General features: G+C 35.9%; 1 protein-coding gene across 1 annotated transcript in view; it reads right to left on the bottom strand.

The window, feature by feature from the left end:
• LOC145991001 (14 kDa phosphohistidine phosphatase-like) overlaps positions 1-22,269 on the bottom strand; it is a 665,202-nt gene extending 642,933 nt beyond the window's left edge. Inside the window, exon 1 of the mRNA XM_083126652.1 lies at positions 22,069-22,269. The gene's annotated coding sequence lies outside the window, so the exon portion shown is untranslated. The remainder of the gene's footprint in view (positions 1-22,068) is intronic.

The raw sequence follows: 22,269 nt of genomic DNA, 5'->3' as shown, positions 1-22,269 counted from the left end.
TTGGTGAGCACCCCCCCAAGGAGAAAAGTGGAACACCCCCCTACAGGGGGGGTGTAAATATGGATGTTTATATCAACAATAGAATACTTCAACATTCACAGAAAGGAATCATTTGTAGCTGAAGAAGCGTAGTCCAATGGACCTTTCGATCAACTAAAACCAAAGTGTCAAGGAAGGAGGGTGGAATGTGCAGCATCGTCATTTCCTGGAAACACTAGCTCCCTTGACAAGGCTTCGGTCAGCTCTAGGGAAGGGACACTGCCATCTGGAAAATATCAAACTGACCTCTCGCCCTCCTTCCAGGGAGCACATTCCGCGCACAGTGTTGATAGTTCAGCGTTTGAATACCTTATATATATTTCTTAAACACGTTACAGATTCGTAAATTCAATTATTCAACCCCTGAGTCAATGAATTTACATTTTGTTGCATTTTCCTTTCGATTCTTTCATGTGAAAAATGTACGATAAAAGTAAGGGAAGAAATTCAAAGATACAGGTTTGACTCCTTGTAGTGAATTCTGTTACTATGGTTAGCAACACTATTTTCTGTAACTTGGCGAGATGAATGATTTTGGAGTGGTAGAGAAAAGAACAGTCAAATGCCTTAGGTCAGTCTCAGTATATCATCTCCGTTCGTGTGTTGTCGTTCTGTTTAGTGTATAACAATGTCTGACACTTTACTGCAAAATTGCCGAAGAAGATAGAGAAAATGAAAACCAGACAGAAAGAAACCGAAAGTGGTGAGTAGAAAATCAGTGACACTATATGTAGGTATAATTTCTTCCAACCGATATTCATAAAGTACCAATATAAAATTTACTTACCGAGTATTCGATATAAAATGGCAAGTATTTCATGAAGAACCTAAGTGATTCATTCACTTCTATAGTTGATGACCATTTTTGTGGCTCCAAGAGTTCTTACCTTTGTAAGAGAAATTATATACTATTAGAAAGAGAGTTGTAAAAGGGGGAGGGTCCACGTGGGGTGCTTGCCTGGGCGCTAAGTACAAATGGGGTGCCGAACAAGCAAAACAGATAAAAATAAAAAAGCGTTAACGTCGTGGTGCCCTGTGAAATTACTGGCACCCAATTAAATTAAAGTTATTGTCAGTTTGCAAAGATATAGCTTTAGTAAAAATTGTCTTTCTCTTTGTATCTAGTAGGTTTACTGACATAATGACATGTTTAATTTTATTCAACTTTTCAGAGGAAGCAAAGGAAGTGTATGCAGGCCTGTAGCTAGAGGGGGGGCAGGGGTCAACTGCCCCATGAGAGCCTGCTTTGCCCCCCCCCCCTTTGTGAAAAATACAGAACACCTGGAATTCTCACTAATCTTTACAATTACTCTAGCAACATAACAAAGACACTTAATGATTTAGTGATTTATGAAGGTGTGTGGGATTCAGTATAATGTCGTATCAGGATTGGGGGGGGGATTCCCTTTTTGGTAATAGTGATTCATGTGGTAGAGAGAGGAAGTGGATATTTGATTTTTGTTACTTAGCGTTGCTTTTCTGCCACTTACAGTTAATCGCAACAATGAATGATGACGTGAAATTGATGAAGAGACACTCATAAACAGTGCCGCAACCACAAGGCGACAGGGGGCATTGTCCCCCCCCCCTACCCTCCCGACCTTGGACGGAAGTCCATTCTAGGGAAGCAAACATTGAAGTAAAAAAAAAAAACAAGACTAGGAGAATCTAAGAATAGCAGGACAATTGGATACTCATGATGGAATTAGTTTTTACGAGTTCCTTGATTTTTCTTCGAGACGGCCAAGGGCACTTGCAAGAGGCACTTGCTCCCCTCTCAATTTCAAATTTTATACAAATAAAATTACATTTCGTAAAATTTTCTTGCTCGCTTCGCTCGCAATGTCTGCTATTCTTATAGTCCTAGTTCAGAGTCATAGCTATGGGGCGGTGGGAGTCGGCTCTGGGAGCCAAACGATCTATATGAAAAAAAGAAATGTTAAAGAGAATGCCATGGCACCCCGTAAAATTATTTGGGTCGTATTAAAACAATTTCTTTCTATGAAACTTAATATGAAATATTAATGATGACACTGTAATCCAAGAAGGCATTGATCAATCAAGGTATTCCTATTTGTTTGTCAGGTGTAAAAACATGTATAATATAATACAATTCACACAATATTTTGCAAAATGGTTAACGTAACCAGTAGCCAAACATTGTCTGTAGTGATGCAAGAGCCTCCCCTTTGAAGGAAATAGTCAGTGGTGGACTAAGGAACCCATCTTTTAGCAAGTACAAAAAAATGTATTACAAATTTTTACACAATTCATCAAAGTGTAGATAATATGTTACCATTATTATTTAATTAATTCGATTTTCTTGCATAACACAACACAATGGTGTTGTTGGATTCTCGTTAGATTCCTTTGTGCGGAAAAATCTTGCATACTGGAAACTAGTAGAGGGAATCATTATGAAGCATGATTTATAAAGGGCTCCCTTAATCAGCTCTGCAGAGAGGCCCATTAATTGTCTATTAACATTATCAACCTGTAAATATCAAGTAGATACAGTCCTTATTAGCCAATTTATGTTAAACTTTATATTCTTTGTGAATCTGGAAAGGTCATTATCGAAAAAATGCCATTTGATGTTCCTCGAAGTTCTTTTTTTGTCCGTTGCAGTTTCAAGATATCATCCCTTTTCTGTTACTTATCTCTTTTGGGGGAGGTGTCAAGTGCCTCTGTGTACCCTGCTATATCTGCCAATGCGACACAATATATTAAAAATTTGCCTCCTCTAGGATTGACTTTGCCCCCCCCCCCCCTACAAAGAATTCCTGGCTAAGGGCCTGAGTGTAAGGAATTAAACATAAAAGTAATTTAATTTACATTAAGTCCCAAATTTATATCTGACCATAGGCGCACCAGTGAGAGCACGACAGCGCTTGCCACTGCCTGCTGGAAAACGTGGAGAGAGAAAATTTGTTTGGTTCATTGTGCTCTTTGTGTTGGATAGTGAAATAAATGCTATTCAATTTTTAAATAATTGAAAATAAAGCATTGCCTCAATTTAGAAGTGAAAATTCCTTGCCTTCCTTTTGCAGTTAACATGCCATGCGTTTATTTGCACATGTTATTTCGTTTTCTTTTAAGACAAAGAGGCATGTGATGATAACCGTCGCTGCGCTTAAACTTGCAGAACGATTATCAATGCAAATAAAATTGCGTAATTAACGATAACCGTTATATTTAAAATAAATACAATACAGGCGCAGAAAATCTCACAACTTCCATCACCATTTTTAGTACTTATTATTTCTCGTTGCTATGGTTACATCAATTTCATTTCTTGTATTTTATACAGCGTGATAAGATGATTATAACAATATCTATAAAACAAACATGCATAAGTTAAAAACAACATCAATAACATAAATAATATTAACTTTGAACATGACAGTTTTAGAATAGGACAGTCTCAATCTCTCCCCTTCTCCTGGAAAAAAAAATGAACATAACTTTTTTTTTTTACATAATATATAAGATTTGAGTCCTGCTTTTAATATACGCTCGTCAGGATAATGAGGAAGTTCACTTGACATAATGAACCAATTCACAAATTTACAATACTCTTTTTACTAAAGTTCTGAAAATGTCATCTTAGTGTTCGAATTTACAGCTACTTATGCATTACTTCATAACAATTACATTAGTTTAAGCAATTCTTCCTTTTTCTCATCAGAACAATTAAATTTCTTGATATTTGACAAGTTCTGCCTTGTTGTTATCTTATTTCCATCCATAGACATCAAAATTGTATAATTGTTTTTCACACCATCAACTATATAGGGTCCAAGCCATAATTCCATAAACTTATGAATTTTCTTGTTAATTGCACTACTATGTTCATGATTTTTCACTAAAACAATATCACCTGGGACAATCTTCAATTTATTAGCATCACACTCAATAGTTTTGGGCTTATATCTTTCCTTAATACGTGCTTTGGCGATAAAATACTTATGTTTCCAGGGCACAAACTTTAAATCATCTGGCCAGTTAATTTGACTGATAATTGAATCCTTTAATTCGTGATGAAGAAAAAGTTCACTAGGTGTGAAACTTGTTATTTCCGAAACGGAATTATTAAGAAGTCCTGTTACATGATTCAAATATTTTACCCAGTCCTGATGATTTTGCGAAGTATATAATCGTAACAATCGTATTAACTCTTTGTTGTACCTTTCCACAGGATTTGCGAAAGGCGAATAAACTGACGTGGTGATATGTTTTATGTTACAGTCATTCATATATAACTTCCACTCTTGTGATTTAAATTGGGAACCGTTATCTTATAATATTACCTTACATGCTGGATAGTGGTAAAAATACTGGAGCTTGAATTTGTTAATTATTTCACGTGACGTTGCCTTCCTTAACGGATAAGCCATTAAAAATTTGGACATCGTGTCAACTATTGTTAATATGTAACTATATCCTTGTGATTTGGGTAACGGTCCAACAAGATCTATTGATAACATATCATGTGGAGTAGTAGAATATACATGCAATTCATCCTTACTAATTTTTGTGTGAGCTTGTTTAGTTTTTGCGCATGTTAGACAGTCGTTCAAATACTGCTTGATACTAACTTTCATTTTGGGACAATAATATAAACTTCTGCACTTATTAAATAGTTTATAGTATCCAAAATGACCTTGTAAGTCATGTAATTTATAAAGAATTTTGGGTACAACAATAATTGGTACTACAAGTTTCCACTTGTCTTCTTTCAAATGTTTCAGGAATAATATATTATCTTGAATCGAATATTGCCTTTTTATATTCTTCGACAAATTCCCATTTTGTAACTTTTGTACAATGGCACTGCAATAAGAATCCGAATTTTGACTTTCTTGCCAAAATGTTACACTATCTTCGTCAAGAAAATCAAGACTTATGTTATTTACATATAGTTCCGATAGAGTTGGAAAACCTGTACTTAAATCAGGATATCTGCTTAAAGCATCTGCAGCTTCATTAGATTTTCCCGGCACGTGATATACATTATAATCAAACATTTGTAATTTCAAACTCCAACGATTTAATCGTGGATTCAAAGTTTTAGTAGATTCTAGCCAAGATAAAGATTGGTGATCGGTAAACAATTTCACCTTAGTTCCAGCTATGTAAATGTAGAATTTTTCGAAAGCAAATAATATCGCTAAGCATTCAATCTCGTGAGTATTGTATGATAACTCATTGCCTTTAAGAGATCTGCTAACGTATTGAATTATACGTGGTCCTTCTTCAGAATTTTCAGTTGAGTCTTGCCATAGAACAGCTCCTATTCCTTTCTTCGAACCGTCTGTGTTGACATTGAAAGACTTCGTGAAATCTGGTTGATACAAAGCCTTTGGAGATATCAGTGACTTGCGGAGGTTTTAAAAAAACTGAAGCATGAACATCATTCCATTGCCATTTTGATATCTTTTTCAACAGATCATACAAAGGCTGTGCCATTTCAGCAAATCCTTCAATAAACTTTCGCCTCCAATTAGCTAATCCTAAGAACCTTCTCAAGGAGCGTTTGTTTGTTGGAATTGGAAAATTAATAATTGCTGAATTCTTTGCAGGATCAACCATAATTTTATCACCGGACACTATGTGTCCAAGGAAGCAGATTTCTTTGTAAGCAATTATAACTCCATTAAGCCTTGTTTCCATGATTATGAAAAACTAAATATGCTGACCAAGGCAGTAATTTTTTTATTAAAAACATAAACTAACGTAACGTTTCAACCTTCTAGCAAGGTCTTCTTCAGACTCTGTATCAAGTACAAAAGTAACCAGATACAACAAAAAGCGTAATATATATACACAAACATTACTCCTTCCAGACTATTTAGAAAGTTGTTTGGAACTTTCTAGCAGATGACTTTCACTTTCCAACTTTACTTTCACCTAAAAGGCTAAACACAATTACTTCCAAATAGAATGGGGTTGGACTTTTTAATCTCACGCTCTTTTCCCTTCATTTTTCTTCCTTCTCCTCTCCTCTTTTTCTCTTGTCCTTTCCACTCTTTCCAACATCTTCTTCCATTCTTTGTTTAACTTCAGTCCCCCATTCCAGTTCATTGTGTCTTCTTCGCTTTTCTTCTCTATTTCCTTGGCTTCCTTCCATTTTCTCACTAGCATTCTCTTCTCCCTTCCTATCTGCTTAGCCTCATCCCACTCTATGTCATGTCCTGTTTCTCTCGTGTGTTTAAATATTGCATTTCTCTCTCTCTTAAGTCGTACATCATCCCTATGTTGTTTCAACCTGTCTTTCAGCCTTTTTTTCGTTTCTCCTATGTACACACTCTGACATTCTTTACATTTTACTTCGTAGATAATCCCTTCTTCTTCCTCTTCTCTGTTTTCCTTTTTCTTGTTAGCATTCCTCCCTATTCCTAAGATGCTTCTCCCTCCCTTCCTGTAAGTTTTAATTCCTGCTTTCCTAAGTACTTTGCATATCTTTTCTGTGGTCTTCCCCATACTCCTTATTCCAAACCTTCTCTCCTCTTTTTCTTTCTCTTCCAATTCTCCCCTGCCCGTTTTCTTACTTCTTCTGTTTATGTCCAGTCTATCCTGCTTCTCATAGCCATTCTTTTCCAGCTGTTTCCATAGGCTATTTATTTTGCCTTCTTTTTCACATTCTTTCATGCATATTTTCTTGATTCTGTCCTCCATATTCTTTATAAAATTTATTTTTGTCACCTCACTTACATCACTTCTTTTGTGGCAGAATACCCCTGCTGCACACTTCTTCTGATGCCAAGCGGTTTCAATTTCTTGTCCTCTTTTCCTTTTCATCAATATATCTAGATAGCTTAACTTGTCTTCTTCTTCTATTTCAAGTTCCAATAATATCCCTCTTTCTTCATCTTGAATTTCTTTGGCAAAAATATCAAGCTGCCTCTTCGTTCCCTTCCATATGCCAAAACAGTCGTCCACATATCTGCAAAACAGAATCATTTTGTCACCTCCCTTTTCTATCACTTTTTTTCCCATTCATTCATAACCAATTCAGCCAATGCTGGGCTTAGACTGGAACCTATATTTAGTCCTTCACTCATTAACATTATTTTATCTCCCATTATACTGTAACCGTTATTCCAAATGGTTTCCAGCGCCTTCACTACCCTTTCACTATCCCATTCTCCTATAATTTCTTGTCCCATTCTCTTTTTAATAATGTCCAAAACGTGTCCCCTCTTGATGCTCGGGAACATACTTTTCACGTCTAAGCTAAACATTGTCGTCTTCATCTCATTTAACTTAAGTCCTTTTATGAGGTCTACTACTTGTTCACTGTTCTTAACTGCTCTGCTTTCTTGCTGTGTTACTAACACGTCAATAACTTTCTTTATTTAAATTACTGCCTTGGTCAGCATATTTATTTTTTCTTTGTAAGCAAACTTACATTTGGAAAATTTAATAGACATATTGACACCCTTTATCTTTTGTAAAACTAGTTCTAAATGTTGCATATGTTGAGACCAATTTTTGCTGAAAATTAGAATATCATCCAAATAACAAACAACAAAATTTCTGCAATCAGTGGAAAATATTTTATTCATCCTGTCCTGGAAAACTGAGACTGCTGAACGAATCCCAAACGGAAGATAGCGGAAAAGATATTGTCTGCCTCTATAAGAAAAAGCTGTGTAAGGATATGAATCTTCAGTCAACGGTATTTGAAAATAACCACATGATAAATCAATTGAAGAAAAATAAACACATCCTAGGAACCTCTGTAACAGTTCGTTGATTGCTTCTACTCTCACTTGTGGAGAGATAACATGTTGATTAAGTTTCCTAAAATCGATCACAAGTCTCCAAAGACCTCCTTGCTTTGGCACTATATGTAGCGGGTTAAGATATGGTGAAGAATCTTGGTAAATAATTCCCCATTTCCCCCACTTGGAAAGCTCTTCTTCTAAAGGTAGTCTCCTTGATATTGGTATGGGATAAGGTGTGCTTGTAATAGGTGTTACAGTATCTAATTGAATCTTGTAAGGTTCAACAATTGCTTTTCTAGGTTTATCTGAAAATTGTACGTGATAATACGACAGAAGTTTGAATAAATCAGCTTTCTGCAAATTGTCTAAATTATCATTTCTAAAAACAGACTCATAAATGGATTTCTTAGCTGGCATATATTCTACATCATCATTCAAAGTTGACGCATCACGTAACAATCTACATGAATAACTTTCATTATCATTTAATGTATCTTCGGAACAAAAGTTAGACTTTGTACAATACACCAAATCTTCTGTAGAAGAACATTGCCGAGTTAAAACAGAGGAAATTTCCTTTCCTTTATCATTTAGCAAACTTACATTCCCTTCTTTAAAATCAATTACAGCTTTATATTTCCTCAAAAATGGAACTCCTAAAATGACATCGGCATTCAACTCTTTAAGAACAAAAAATTCCATAGAAAAGTATTCGTTCTTTATCTGCAGATTAATTATTTTACTGCCAACAACTTTACACTTCTTGGATCCAGCGAAACCGGTTAGTTTTACATCTTCCACGTTATCCAGTTTAATGTTGCCAATCAAAGACGATAGTTTACACCAAACGTCAAAATTTAGAACATTTGCCTGACTTCCAGAATCTATAATACAAACTACAGGTATTTGACAAATAATTCCATGAATAACTGGAACTTCAGTTAATGGAACCGGAATATCATAATCACTAACAGTCCATTCAGGTTCTTCTTCAAACCATTCCAATAAAAAATTCACTTGTAGTGGTATCACGTACATTCATAATTTTCTGTGTTTGAAATGAATTTCGTTTGTTCAAATTTGGCCTCTCTGAAAGAAAGCAGAGTGAACGAGGCACTTCCATCCGCTCCTTTAATTTAAATTTGTTGTTGATTGGTAAGATGTTCCAATACCAGATTGTCGTGTAAAGGTCCTTGATACATTTCCAGAAGGATAATTTGATATTCCAGAAGTTGTAGATGCACCTTGTGGTTGTAATGAAGTCACATTAACAGGTTGACTGTAAGTAGGAGCGAGAGCAGGCTCACTTGTATACTGTGCTTGCCTATTGTAGAAAATCCTTCCATTCTGACTACTGTTAGGTAACTGAGAACTTATAGCATCCTGATTATAATTCCTATTTGTAATGTCACCGGAAATACCAGAGTATGCATGATTTCTTTGGAATCTGAAATTATTTCTGTTATTATATGTAAATCCTGAATAGCCACGATTATTTCTACGTCCTCTAAAACTACCATTGCTACCTCTAAACTGTCCATATCTTGAATTAGCATTGCCAAAATCATTAGTAAAAGGTACTTGAGCATCCATCGACGAAGTCTGAGTAGAAGATGAGCATGTGTTTTTGGTTTGTTTAACATTAATTTGCTTGACACTAAATTTTGATTTCATACTGTCAGGATTCTTGTTGGGTTTAACCTTACTACTATTATCGGTTTCTTCCGGTAGGAAAATAAGTCCTCTTCTACTAGTTCGGACAACATCTAATTTCCTTAACATAGTTGTTAACTGGTCCATAGAACGTATCTCATGACAAGTTATGTTATTAGCTATATTATTTGGTAACTGGCTAATAACTAATTGAATAACATCAAATTCGTTTGGATTCTCAACTAAATTGCAATAATTTGAATATGTTTTCAACGCAAAGCTTTCTAAATCACCATGTACTGTAGGATCATACTTCCTGTTCCTTAATACTGATAACTGAGACTGTAGTATTTCCGGACTTGCAAATTGTTTCACGAATTCCCTTTGAAAATGATCTTATGAAGAAAACATACGTTTGTGAGTTCTGTACCAGTACGCAGCTCTGTTGGTGAAACACTGCTGAATACTCTGTAGCCTTTTGTTAATTGGAATGCCCATAAGATCAATCATAGAATTAAGATGTTCTACATATTCTCGAGCCGATTGGTCTTCTATTTTTCCAGAAAATTTGGGTAAATGAGACAGTTCATTTATCTTTACATATCTGTTTCCTCTATCCCCAACAGTAATTACAGGTAAAGACGTTGGAGAAAAACAACGATCAAACTGACTTTGGGGATTATCACAGTAATTGTTATTTGTATTTGACTCATTAACACCAATTTCAGCATTTGGACAACTTGTGCCAGTCATTAAATTTGCATTACGCCTTTCACCTTGAAACCATGGTCTGCAAGCTTCATTCTGCAAGGAAGAAATATGACGAAACCAACATGTTTCACCAGGGACATTACTATGATGAACGGCAGGGAGGTTAGGTTCTTGCCAGTATGTAAACATTTGATTTATGTAACTATTTTCACCATCAGCAGAACATTATTGTTGGACATTGGAACGTTTATCAATATTTGTAACGGTAGAATTCAATCTAGAAGTTGTCTGCATATTGTTAATCGCATAATTACTTGTATCCTTAAACTGTACACTATTAGGTGACATATTATTTCGATAATGTTCCTCATTGCAGGTTGGAATAAATCTTTTGTTTCGCTTCCAGCGAACATGCGGTTCATGGAACGTTGTTTTCACATGCGTTGTTAAAGATTCATCAGATGAATAAGTAGATGAATTAGTCACCCCAGAGTCAACTGCATTTCTAGCCCTTTCACGTGATGTCTTAGTTTGAGAACTATTTTGTGCAAGGGGAGGTTTCAAATTTCCCTTTGTGTTGCGTTGAAAATTTGCATAATTAGTTTGCAAAACATCAATACGAGATTCTATATGTTGAAACCTGTTATTACAATCAATAAGATACGTTCCAAAATGTACATTTTCCTTACCAGCAACTTCCAACGATGATAATCTATTATTAATATCAGTTATTTTGGATGAACATACTGTAATAGATTTATCGTATTCACTAATCAAATCTTTATTTATTAAAATTTGTTGTCCTTGAACGTCTTGTTCTGTTCGGATTTGAGAAATATTGCTATTTAAAATACTTCCCAAATGTTCATTTTTCTTGACACATTCAGAAGCTATTGAATCAAGTTGTGTTTTAACATCGGAAGTCAAGTTGTCTAATCTTTGATTAACAGTATTAAATTCTCGATGAACCAATTCAAATTTTGAAGTTAGGTTACTATAAATATCCAATTCCAATTGTTCAAACTGAGACTTAATATTCTCATTAAACTCTGCAAATTCTTGATTAGATTGCTGTAACTGTAATTTCATATCTTGGTAGGCAAGATCCATTCGGGTTTTTAGTTCTTCATTAGACTGTTCTAACTGCAATTTCATTTCAGCATTAGACTGTTCTAACTGCGATTTCATTTCAGCATTAGACGGTTCTAACTGCAATTTCATTTCAGCATTAGACTGTTCTAACTGCGATTTCATAGACTGTTCTAACTGCGATTTCATTTCAGCAGTAGACTGTTCTAGTTTCGTCTTGAGGTCTTCATTAGAAGCGACCATTAGCAATAGAATACTCTTAACAGTACTTAACAAATCACCAAAATTCGGGTTAAGAGTTTCTAGATAAGCTGGCAAACTAAAAGGATCATACTCTGGTTTGCAACCTTTACAATAATAATTTTCTAGTGTAGTCGAATAAATTGTCCAGTGAGTGACTGTAAGTTTGAGACAAGATATATGATGCCATGACGAGCACTGTGTACACTGAAGATACCTCAAATCATTGTCAGGATCATTACAACAAGATAATTTATCAGGTTTTGTAGAACAAACATCATGTTCTGTAGTATTCGCATTACTGGAAGCGACTACGGGATTACCAGCATCAAAGTAAGTAGTCATTGTATTAGCTTGAATGTTTGTTTCTTTACGCGACGATTTAGATTTACTTTGTTTTAACTTATCAGCCATTGTGATCTTTACACATATGACGATTCACTTAAGAAGTTACGTTATACAAGCACACTGAAGATTGTAACGTAAGTCTTAATTCAGCATATGACAAAAATTCTGTTCCATTACAACAGACATTCTTACCACTGTCAGAAGATTGCACACTTTCTGAACAATCCTGGCTTCTGGGTCGCCACTCTTGATAACCGTCGCTGCGCTTAAACTTGCAGAACGATTATCAATGCAAATAAAATTGCGTAATTAATGATAACCGTCATATTTAAAATAAATACAATACAGGCGCAGAAAATCTCACAACTTCGATCACCATTTTTAGTACTTATTATTTCTCGTTGCTATGGTTACATCAATTTCATTTCTTGTATTTTATACAGCGTGATAAGATGATTATAACAATATCTATAAAACAAACATGCATAAGTTAAAAACAACATCAATAACATAAATAATATTAACTTTGAACATGACAGTTTTAGAATAGGACACTCCCAGTGACTCCTAATTCCCTAGTCTCTCATTTAGTATTTGTAAGATAAACTCTCAAAAGCGCCAAGCGAATTTTGCAAAGTTTTGTAAGGGTATAATGCATATGCATATTATTAATTAAACATAGCTACGGTATCCCATGATGTTTACTCTTTACAATCTTGCTTTGCTCGTTCGGCGTCCTCTTTACCTCACCACATGCCCCCTCCCCCCCTCCTGTTCTAACAGTTAGAAAATATGCATTTGTAATTTTAAAAGTTCTATGTAACGAGTGAGTTCCAAATTCTGCTGGTGTTTTCAAATCTCTGTTTAAACGATGATTCACAAACTGAAATAAAATAATGAAACTCGATATATTTAGAGCATGGCCATGCGCCTGCGGTCTCTCGTTCCACGATCTTATTTACGTTGCTTACTCGCTCAATGTTCCGAAATCCAAGCCAAACATAATTGAATACCGCGATTTAAAGAAAATTAACCCCGCTTCACTAAACGAAGATGCTACAAGAACCCCATGGAATTCAATAAACAGCTTCACTGATATTAAGGATAAGCTTAATGAATTAAATAGTCTAATCTTACACCTTTTCGACAAACATGCTCCACTCAAGGAAAAACGCGTCACGCGGCCTGCTTCCCCCTGGATGACCGACAGCATTCTCGCACTTATGGCGGAGCGCGATTCGGCTCACCGCAGGTTTAAATCTGACAAGCGCCTCAAATCTCCAAATACTTTAAACAGTTTTAATAACTACCGCGTGTTGAGAAATCGATGTAATCAGGCCGTGCGCAACGCAAAGAGAAGGCTCTCTTACGAATTATTAAATATGCAAGGCAACCGCCGAATGTTGTGGAATAACTTAAGAAATCTAGGGCTAGGAGAGAAACGTAACGTAGATCCTACTCGTGTTTCGTCCCTTGATGAATTAAATACACATTTCTCTCTCTCTAATTCAATGAATAACGATGCTAAAAATGTTACTATTAGAGCTATAGCAAACCACCAAACAGAAATGATAGAGTTCAATTTTAACCCAGTCTATGAGTTCCAAGTTGCAACTGCAATCGGTCGGATCAAATCTGGTTCTGAAGGAGCCGACAACCTCCCATTGCGACTAATAAAGCTGATTTTACCTCATGTATTGCCATTCATCACTGACATTTTTAATCTCTCTCTGCGCTCTGGTATTTTTCCAGATAAGTGGAAAATAGCACACGTTCTTCCTCTCCCCAAGAATGATCCTGCCACTTCCATTGACAATTTCCGACCTATCAGTATTCTTCCCGCGCTATCGAAAGCATTAGAATACATTGCTCACGACCAAATCAGCCGACATACAAATGAAGTTCTGGCTCCGTTTCAGTCGGGATTTAGACCTAATCACAGCACTAGCACCACCATGACTCACGTAACCGACGACGTCAGACAAGCTATGGACTGCAGACAGGCGACAGTTTTAGTTTTATTGGACTACACGAAAGCTTTCCAGTCACTCGACCATGATATTCTCATTTCCAAGCTAAAATCATTTTTTAATTTCACCACCTCTGCAACCGACTGGGTCAAATCTTACTTAACTGGACGTAAACAAAGGGTGGTTTATGATGGCAAGTGCTCGGCGCTATCTGAGATTACTTGTGGCGTTCCGCAAGGAAGTGTACTCGGCCCTTTATTATTTTCTTTATACATTAATGACCTACCAAATATCTTGAAACACTGCCGTTATCACCTGTATGCCGATGACCTCCAGTTGTACTATTCTGCACCCCCAGTAATGTTAAACGATGGTATTTACAAGGTTAATGAAGATATAGAGAGGATTGTTAACTGGTCGCTAGACAATGGCATGTATATTAACCCTAATAAAACACAAGCAATTTTGATTGCTTCTGATAAACTGAAACGTTACGTAGATCTTAACATTCTGCCTTCCATTCTTGTAGATTCGACTCACATTCCATTTAACCAAACTGTTAAAGATCTGGGAATTGTATTAGACGGAAATTTATCATGGTCACATCACACAAGTTCGGCGTGTAGAAAAGCTTTCGCATCTCTGTATTCTATAAGACGCATGGGCAAGTTCCTCCCCACCTCTATCAAGGCCAAACTATGTCAGTCCCTAGTTTTATGCCATTTAGATTATTGTGACGTAGCGTATTCCGGCTTAACAGGTGAGTCAGCTAGACGTCTGCAGAGTGTTCAAAATGCCTGCGTACGATACATTTTTAATTTAAAATATTGGGACCACCTATCACCTTATTTTCACAAATTGGGGTGGCTACGTATGCAAGAAAGACGAACGCTGCACACTCTGATTTTACTTTACAAAGTTCTCAACCTCAAGTCACCTTCCTATCTCCTCTCTCGCTTCCAATTTCTTCACGAATTCCACGATCGCGACACCAGATCACGCAGCTCCTCAGTTCTCTCTATCCCCGTCCACAGATCAAACTTCTTCTCCAACTCTTTCTCCGTATCGGCTGTAAGATTATGGAATCAGCTGCCAGAAAGCACTAGAGCAGTAAGCTCCGTCGGTTCCTTTAGCAGACGTGTTCGCCACTCTCTTCAGAGTAGTCGTTAGATCTTCCCCTGTCAAGCAGACTAAAAAGCATGTGCAAGTGAACGAATTCTTAAAATACCTTGCAGTTACTTAAATACAATTTTAAATTTTGCATTCTTTCATTCCATATTTAGTTTTTTGTGTATTATATATTTTGTACTTTGTGTGTTATATTCAGGGCTTTAAGACTTGTGTGTATGAGTATAATGTGTGTGTGTGGACCTATGTGAAATGACTTAGTGTACTTTGTGTATAATATAATAATGTATAATTTTAAATGTATGGTTGAGTGGAAGAAAAGGCTTTGTACGGCCTTAACTCCGCCATTTAAAACAAGGCATTAATAAATAAATAATAAGACGTTAAAAAATAGTGGGAAGTTGGGATGCACGTTTGATAGATACCTGATATTGCTTTTGAACGAAATCGGTCAAGGAATTTCATATTGAAGTCTTCAACGAACGAGCAAAGCAAGATTGTAAAGAGTAAACATCATGGGATACTGTCGCTATGTTTAACTAATAATATGCATAATCAGTTTGCAAAGAAATAGTTCTAAACATTTTCTCGCTCCCTTCGCTGGCAGTGTCATAATTTATTTAAGTCATATTATATCTGTATTTATTACTACTACTTCAGACAGGCAAGTGCGCGCACACCAATGCAATGCATTCTCACTGATATTTCAATTGGGCACCCCCAAGTTGAACTCCGAGTTACACCTACGGCAAGAACGATACAAATACAGGTAAAATATTGCGCAAATGTTCCTAATTTCTTTATAACTAGCTTAAGAATTGCATGAAATGATTCCTGGTAATAATATGCTAAAATTTTGTGTTTTTTTAATGTCATCCCTTGTGTTTTGTCTAACGATTGATTAAATCAAGTACTGAATATTATCGGAAGGAAAGCAATACTCGAAACGTTAAACTGAAATGTTAACATTAATCTATTTTCCATCTTTTCCTGTATTTGACATCTTTTTTCTTCTGAAATGTTACGTGAAGGGAAAGGAGGGGGGTTAATAACATCCATGAACAAATTTAATTAGGGCGAACATTTTTAAAACGGTCCAAAATATGCACTTAACTTCCCCAAACTTACACCCCCCCCCAAAATTTTCCAACACCCCCCCAAGGGAAAAATCCTGGATAAACCCCTGAGTAAATGCATCATCGACTGCTATCCAAGATCGCAACTTTTGAGATAACGAGGAGGTAGGCGGAGCCATTCCAGCTTTCTACAGCTAAAACACTGTTTAAATACTGAGGCAAGCTCTTCTTAAAACTCCAATGGTTAAAATGAAAAGGCGACGAAATATATATACGAAATTCTACGGTTGAGTTAACAATACTTCATTCAAGATTTGTCGCCGCCCGCTGCAAAAATCAAAACGATCACAACAATGTACGGATGAAAGGTAAGTGCCTCTCAGCGTTGTACTTGCCGCCTTCCATTGTTGGTTCTCTTCGTTCGCTGTGCGTTGCTTGCCGCTCCATGTTACAAACTGGAAACTGAAACACTGTCGAATCTTGATGTAATTGTTATGATGCGGCGAATCAACGAACTGCTATGTACGTACAACGAAGGCAAATCACACTTTTAAGTTACTATATTTTTTTAGACCTGGAAATGGGGAGGGGAAGTGAGAAGATACTTTTCTAACTAGTAAGCCAAAAGTTCATTGGATTTTCCTCTTAAGGACTGTTTTATGTAAAAAATATTTCATATCTTAGGAATATGTAACATTTAGTAAAATATGTAAAAATATGTAATATAAAACTTCACTGTGACATCTCTACTGACGTAATTCGTCAATATATTTTAATTCCACGCTTGTACATATAAAGGAAAAAATATGTAATTACATAGAAATCCGGGCTTTAGTAATTACATATTCTATTCCTTTCTATACCGCGTTTGTTACAACCTGTCCCCTTTCCCGTGCTAGGGAGCGCTCGACAGTTTCGTTGCCAATGAGAAACGAGGAAAAAATCGTCTGCTGGGCAGCGAGGAGCGAATGGAAGCCAGAAGAGAGGCGCTTACGTAGACGCTGTTGCGTATTTTAATTGGCTGCCTGGCTTTGACTTTCCCCAGCACCGAGAAAAGCCCGGGAGCAACTAGCGTGGGAACCGGGAAAGGTTGTAACAAACGCGGTATAGATACATACCTTGAACAGGAAAATGTCAACGAATTATATAACTGACAAAATTTTGCATAAGTTTTATGTTACATATTTGCTAGGATATTACATATTTTACGTATTTGCTAATTTTCTTTACATAAAACAACATATTTCGGTATTTTTTTCTTATCTTGATCCTTTTTCCTATATTTTCGATCTCTGAAGCATGATGAAAAATTGTAGCTCATTTGATGTCATATTTTCTAATCAATGAGGTGCATAACGCTTACGGTCACCTAAAATTGACTGCTTGGTCGAAAGACAGGCTACAGAAGGAATATACATATATATATATATGTGTGTGTGTGTGTGTGTGTGTGTGTGTGTATATATATATATATATATATATATATATATATATATACATATATATATATATATATATATATATACACACACACACACACACAATTCAAAATTATAAGCTTTGTTGAACTATGTTGCATCAATCAATGCAAATGTATTATCTAAAAATTTCTGACACTTTTTCTTTTTTGTTTCTTGGATATATATAATAATATATAAAAATAATATATATATATATATATATATTATTTTTATTTATTAAAAGTCCATTTCTAGCATGATTTGGGGAAAATAGCCTGAGAAAACTGACTATTAGTTGTACTACATTATTTTTAGTATTATAAGCTCTGCTAAGCCTTTTCTTTACAAGTTTTCCAAAAATTTTTGACAATCATAGAACCTCACAAGTATTTAAAGCAATAATTTACAACATTTTCTGCAAAAACCCACATTTTGACTGGTTTTTTTTGGTGGGTTTTTCCAAGGTGGGTTTTTCTGGAAAAACCTGCATGGGGAAAATTGGGCTGGGCCCCAAATCATGCTAGAAATGGACTTTTAACAAATAAAAAGAATATATACTGTATATATCCAAGAAACAAAAAAAAAAGTGTCAGAAATTTTTAGATAATACGTTTGCATTGATTGATGCAACATAACTTAGTTCAACAAAGCTTATAATTTTGAATTGTGGTAGCATTTTGGATATCAGTCACTTCCTTATGTGGGGGAAACAATAGTGGCACATCATAGTTTCAACTGTGATGATCAATTGGTACAATAAATTTTTGCATGTTTAAGCATTACAATGGAGAATTGAGTACATTTTATTGAAATGTTGTTAATTGTGGCATAATTAAATCGGAACATTTTCAAATCATTTTTATCATTTCTCATCATAATGGGTTGCTTGCTTATGCTAGATAAATGTTATTTATGTCTGTATAGGAGCTCTATACCCAAGTGTGTCTTACACCTTCATAATCTACCACACTTTCAGTTTTCACTTTTTTCTTCTTTCTGAGGGTGTAGGGTACTCAAGTAAATACAGTGCAAATGTATACTTCCACATTTTGATCATTTTTGACATTTTCAAACCTTTGAATAGACTAGTTTTGAGCTTTGTGCATGAAATTTACAGGAGCATTATGTACTTGCACTATAATTTGACAATAAAATTATCAAAATATATTGCATGATTTAGGAGGGGCATGAGTTAGGGTGGATGGGCATAGCATCATAACTGCTGTAAATTTATGTAAAATTCAACTGAGTCATTTTAGAGATTTCATTCATTTGCAATTTTCAAAATAATATTTCATAGCTTAGAAGAGGAGTGGTGGTAGAATCACAAACGTTGTATTTATGATAACAACCATAAATATAAAGCTTTTGAGTTGCAATTTTTATAGTTGCAAGATAACTTGAAGGATTGGTCTCGCATTGTATTTGAGAAAATTGGTCATCATGTTTAACCTTCGAGCGGGCGCGCCTGCGCAAAATTTACGCCAAAAGCAATTTTATTTAATTTTCTTGTGTTTCCTTTGAATTCATCGGCCTATGCTCTTTATGTATTCCTCAAAGAGGTATTTTGTGTTGCATATTAGCAGTCATTGTTACTAACCCATATGTTATACTCTGTCAATTGATGTTTATTTCAGATCAAAACACCGTGTCGTAAAGTTTGCGCTGCGTGCCTGCTCCTGTTCTGTAATTATTTCGTCAGGTCATTGTTGAAAATGAGTCGACAAAACGTAGACGTTAGCGAAATTCAGCGTATCCTTCAAGTTTCTCGAATAGAATAGATTGATTGATTTTGATTGTGAGTCCGCTTTATGCACATAAATGCTAATCGCGACTTGACCTACTTTGGTAGCTAGGCTCGTTCCCAGGATGTTTTGAGGAGAAGGACATATAAGAAAATGTGAAAGTAAGTTCTTATTATTTGGTTTATTTTACTTAGTTTATACGAGATAGAGTGAGTGAGTGAGTGAGTGAGTGAGTGTGTGTGTGAGAGAGAGAGAGAGAGAGAGAGAGTGAGTGAGTGAGTGAGTGAGTGAGTGAGTGAGTGAGTGAGAGAGAGAGAGAGAGAGAGAGAGAGAGAGAGAGAGAGAGAGAGAGAGAGAGAGAGAGAGAGTGAGTGAGTGAGTGAGTGAAAGTGTGAGTGTGTGTGTGTGTGTGTGTGTGTGTGTGTGTGCGCTAATTTTACTTAGTTAATACACGGAGGAGGTATTTATGCTTGCGACATCCAGAAAAGTAATGGGAAAGGAAAACACAACTGTGATAAACTGTGAACAAAATGTATTGAAGCAGATTGAAAACATTGTGTTGCATAGTATTTTTGGATTATTTAATGGTCTATGAAATATGAAGTAAATGAGATAAAGAATGTGTTTGTAGCTGTAACATAATTCATTTCAACATAGGCACAACACTGCATTCACAAATTAATTTGTTTCATAAACTGAAGTTCAGAATGGAATATTCACTAAGAGTATTTACTAAAGATGTTCTGCATCTTGAAAAGCATGTACTTTACCATACTTAAATTTTAGTATCGTTGAAGGAGGAAAGTAACAAACCTGATTGATAAAATGAAAAATTTCACTGTAAAAAAGTTACAGTTATTGCTTCTTTTTTTTCACAAAAGAATGGTTCCAGCACTATTCAAGCTGATTTGTTATATGACAGTAGAAAACTTCTTACGTCACACTAACACTAATGCAACACCAGTGGAACTATAACCGCGTCCACTATGTCTTCCCTCGACCAGACCTGAAGAAGAAATTTTGCAATTTCTAGACGTTTCAGACAAATTTTAACTTCAGATTCGTCATTAGCAGGCCTCAATTAGTAAGTATGCCAAAAATGAAGAAAATTGGAGAGGGGTCCAGTCATCTTAAGTCATACCTTTTTATCATATGTAATTACACCATATTTACTCATCTATACTTTATTTTGTACTAGTAGTAACCTTAACACTCATGTATTTTAAACTATTTGTAGACAAAACTCTCAATAATACACATGCAATCCTCGACGTTTTCCATACCTATGTATTGCAGGTTTACGGAAATAAATTATTATTATTATTTAAAAACCAGTCATCTAATTTGTTCAATACGTTATTAGCCTTAGATTGTAGAGCACACACACACCACAGTAACTGTGGCAGTTGTGGTTCCCGACAAGCGTGTGTTTCCTATGTGCAGGATGGGTCAGAAGAAAGATGATAGTGAGTGGCAAAAAGGAGTCATTGCATTTGGGTGTTCCGAAGAACACAGTGCACAGAAAGTGGCGGAATTTGCTGGTGTGTTGCATAGTACAGTGAAACATGTATATAGGCAGTGTAATCAAACACAGTCCACAGGAAACAAGCATGCGAACAGTGGTAGACAGAAAGTGTTCACAAAAAGAGACAGGTGTTGACGTTAAGTCCAACTCTCACTGATAATCCAACTGTGGACACACCAATTTTTCAGGATGACAACTGTTGCGTGCATAAGGCCAAAACTGTCACTGCATGGTACTACAAGCATGCGGAGGAGCTTTTTCATCTTCCCTGGCCAGCAAATTCCCCAGATCAAAATCCTATTGAGAATCTGTGGGACCACTTGGAACAACAAGTCAAACAGAGAAATAGACATCCATAGGAACATCGCCAAGCTTCATGATCAGTTAATGACTTAGTGGCTTGCACTCGATGTGACCCACATCCACAGACTTGTAGAGTTCAAGCCACAGTGAACTGCTGCTGTCATTCGCTCCAAGGGAGGGTCAATCAAATATTAGGTACGATTTCCTTTCACTTTATTTGGTCATATGGACATATCCAGAGCTACATTATAAAAAAATTGGGCCATCCTGCTTAACATCATGGACGTCCGCAGGATATTTTTCAGGGAGGGGCAAGGAAATTATTTTTTTGCATGGGGACAAAGAAGGCACATTTCCCCCAAAATAGTGTTTCTCTTCAAAAACACTGCTTCAGTTTGGAGTTATCATGTCCCCACAACAATTGATATATTACTGTTACTGAAATGAAAATATATAATTTTGTCTGATTTTAATTTTCCGGGGGGGGGGGGGTCCCTTGCCCTTCCGAACGTCCGTGCTTAACATTATAAATAAAAATAATGTTTTACGGTAATGAAGTTGTAGGAATAAATTACTTTGTTAAATTTTACATTTCTTTGTAATTACAAAATACCACTGCACTGTTATGTCTGGCTGACAACTAGGATATAAAGCTACAAATGAAGCAAAAGGTAACTGCTGCTTGGGCAATGCAACTTTCCAACCATGCCGGCATATCGGCGTGAGAATTAATAGAGTAAAATTTCATACACCAGAATCGACTGCCTACAACTCCAAGTCGTGATACATTGATACGATTAAGTTTTCTTACGGGAAGGGTTGTCAAAATAAAAATTGGGACTGTTTTCAATCAAATTACCGCCACCGCCAGTTTAGTATTTGATACAGATACAGGTTCAATAGTATACATGAATGTAAGTGTATACACTTGAGAAAATTGAACATACGTCTTTTATGTTACTTATTATGAAATAGTTCTACTATTTCTGGAAAAAAACTCAAGTACTTTAAGTTTAAAAACACGTTTTTTTAAAAAGAATATATATATTACCTAGCACACTAACGCGAACTTCTGAAAAGCAAAAACACGTTCTACACGAATCCGCTGGTGTATTTGACGGGTGGACAGTGTTGTCAGCTGTATAACATAATTTATCTTATTATTGCGTATTGAACGGAGAATTAATTCACTTTGAGAAATTCAAATACAGTATATATTGAACGGCTATGCACTTATTTGTTCATAAAATAT

The sequence above is a fragment of the Lepisma saccharinum genome, chromosome 8, assembly GCF_977018435.1.
Source record: "Lepisma saccharinum chromosome 8, izLepSacc3.1, whole genome shotgun sequence".
Taxonomy (NCBI): Eukaryota; Metazoa; Arthropoda; class Insecta; order Zygentoma; family Lepismatidae; genus Lepisma; species Lepisma saccharinum.
This window is presented reverse-complemented; position numbering and strand designations above follow the sequence as displayed.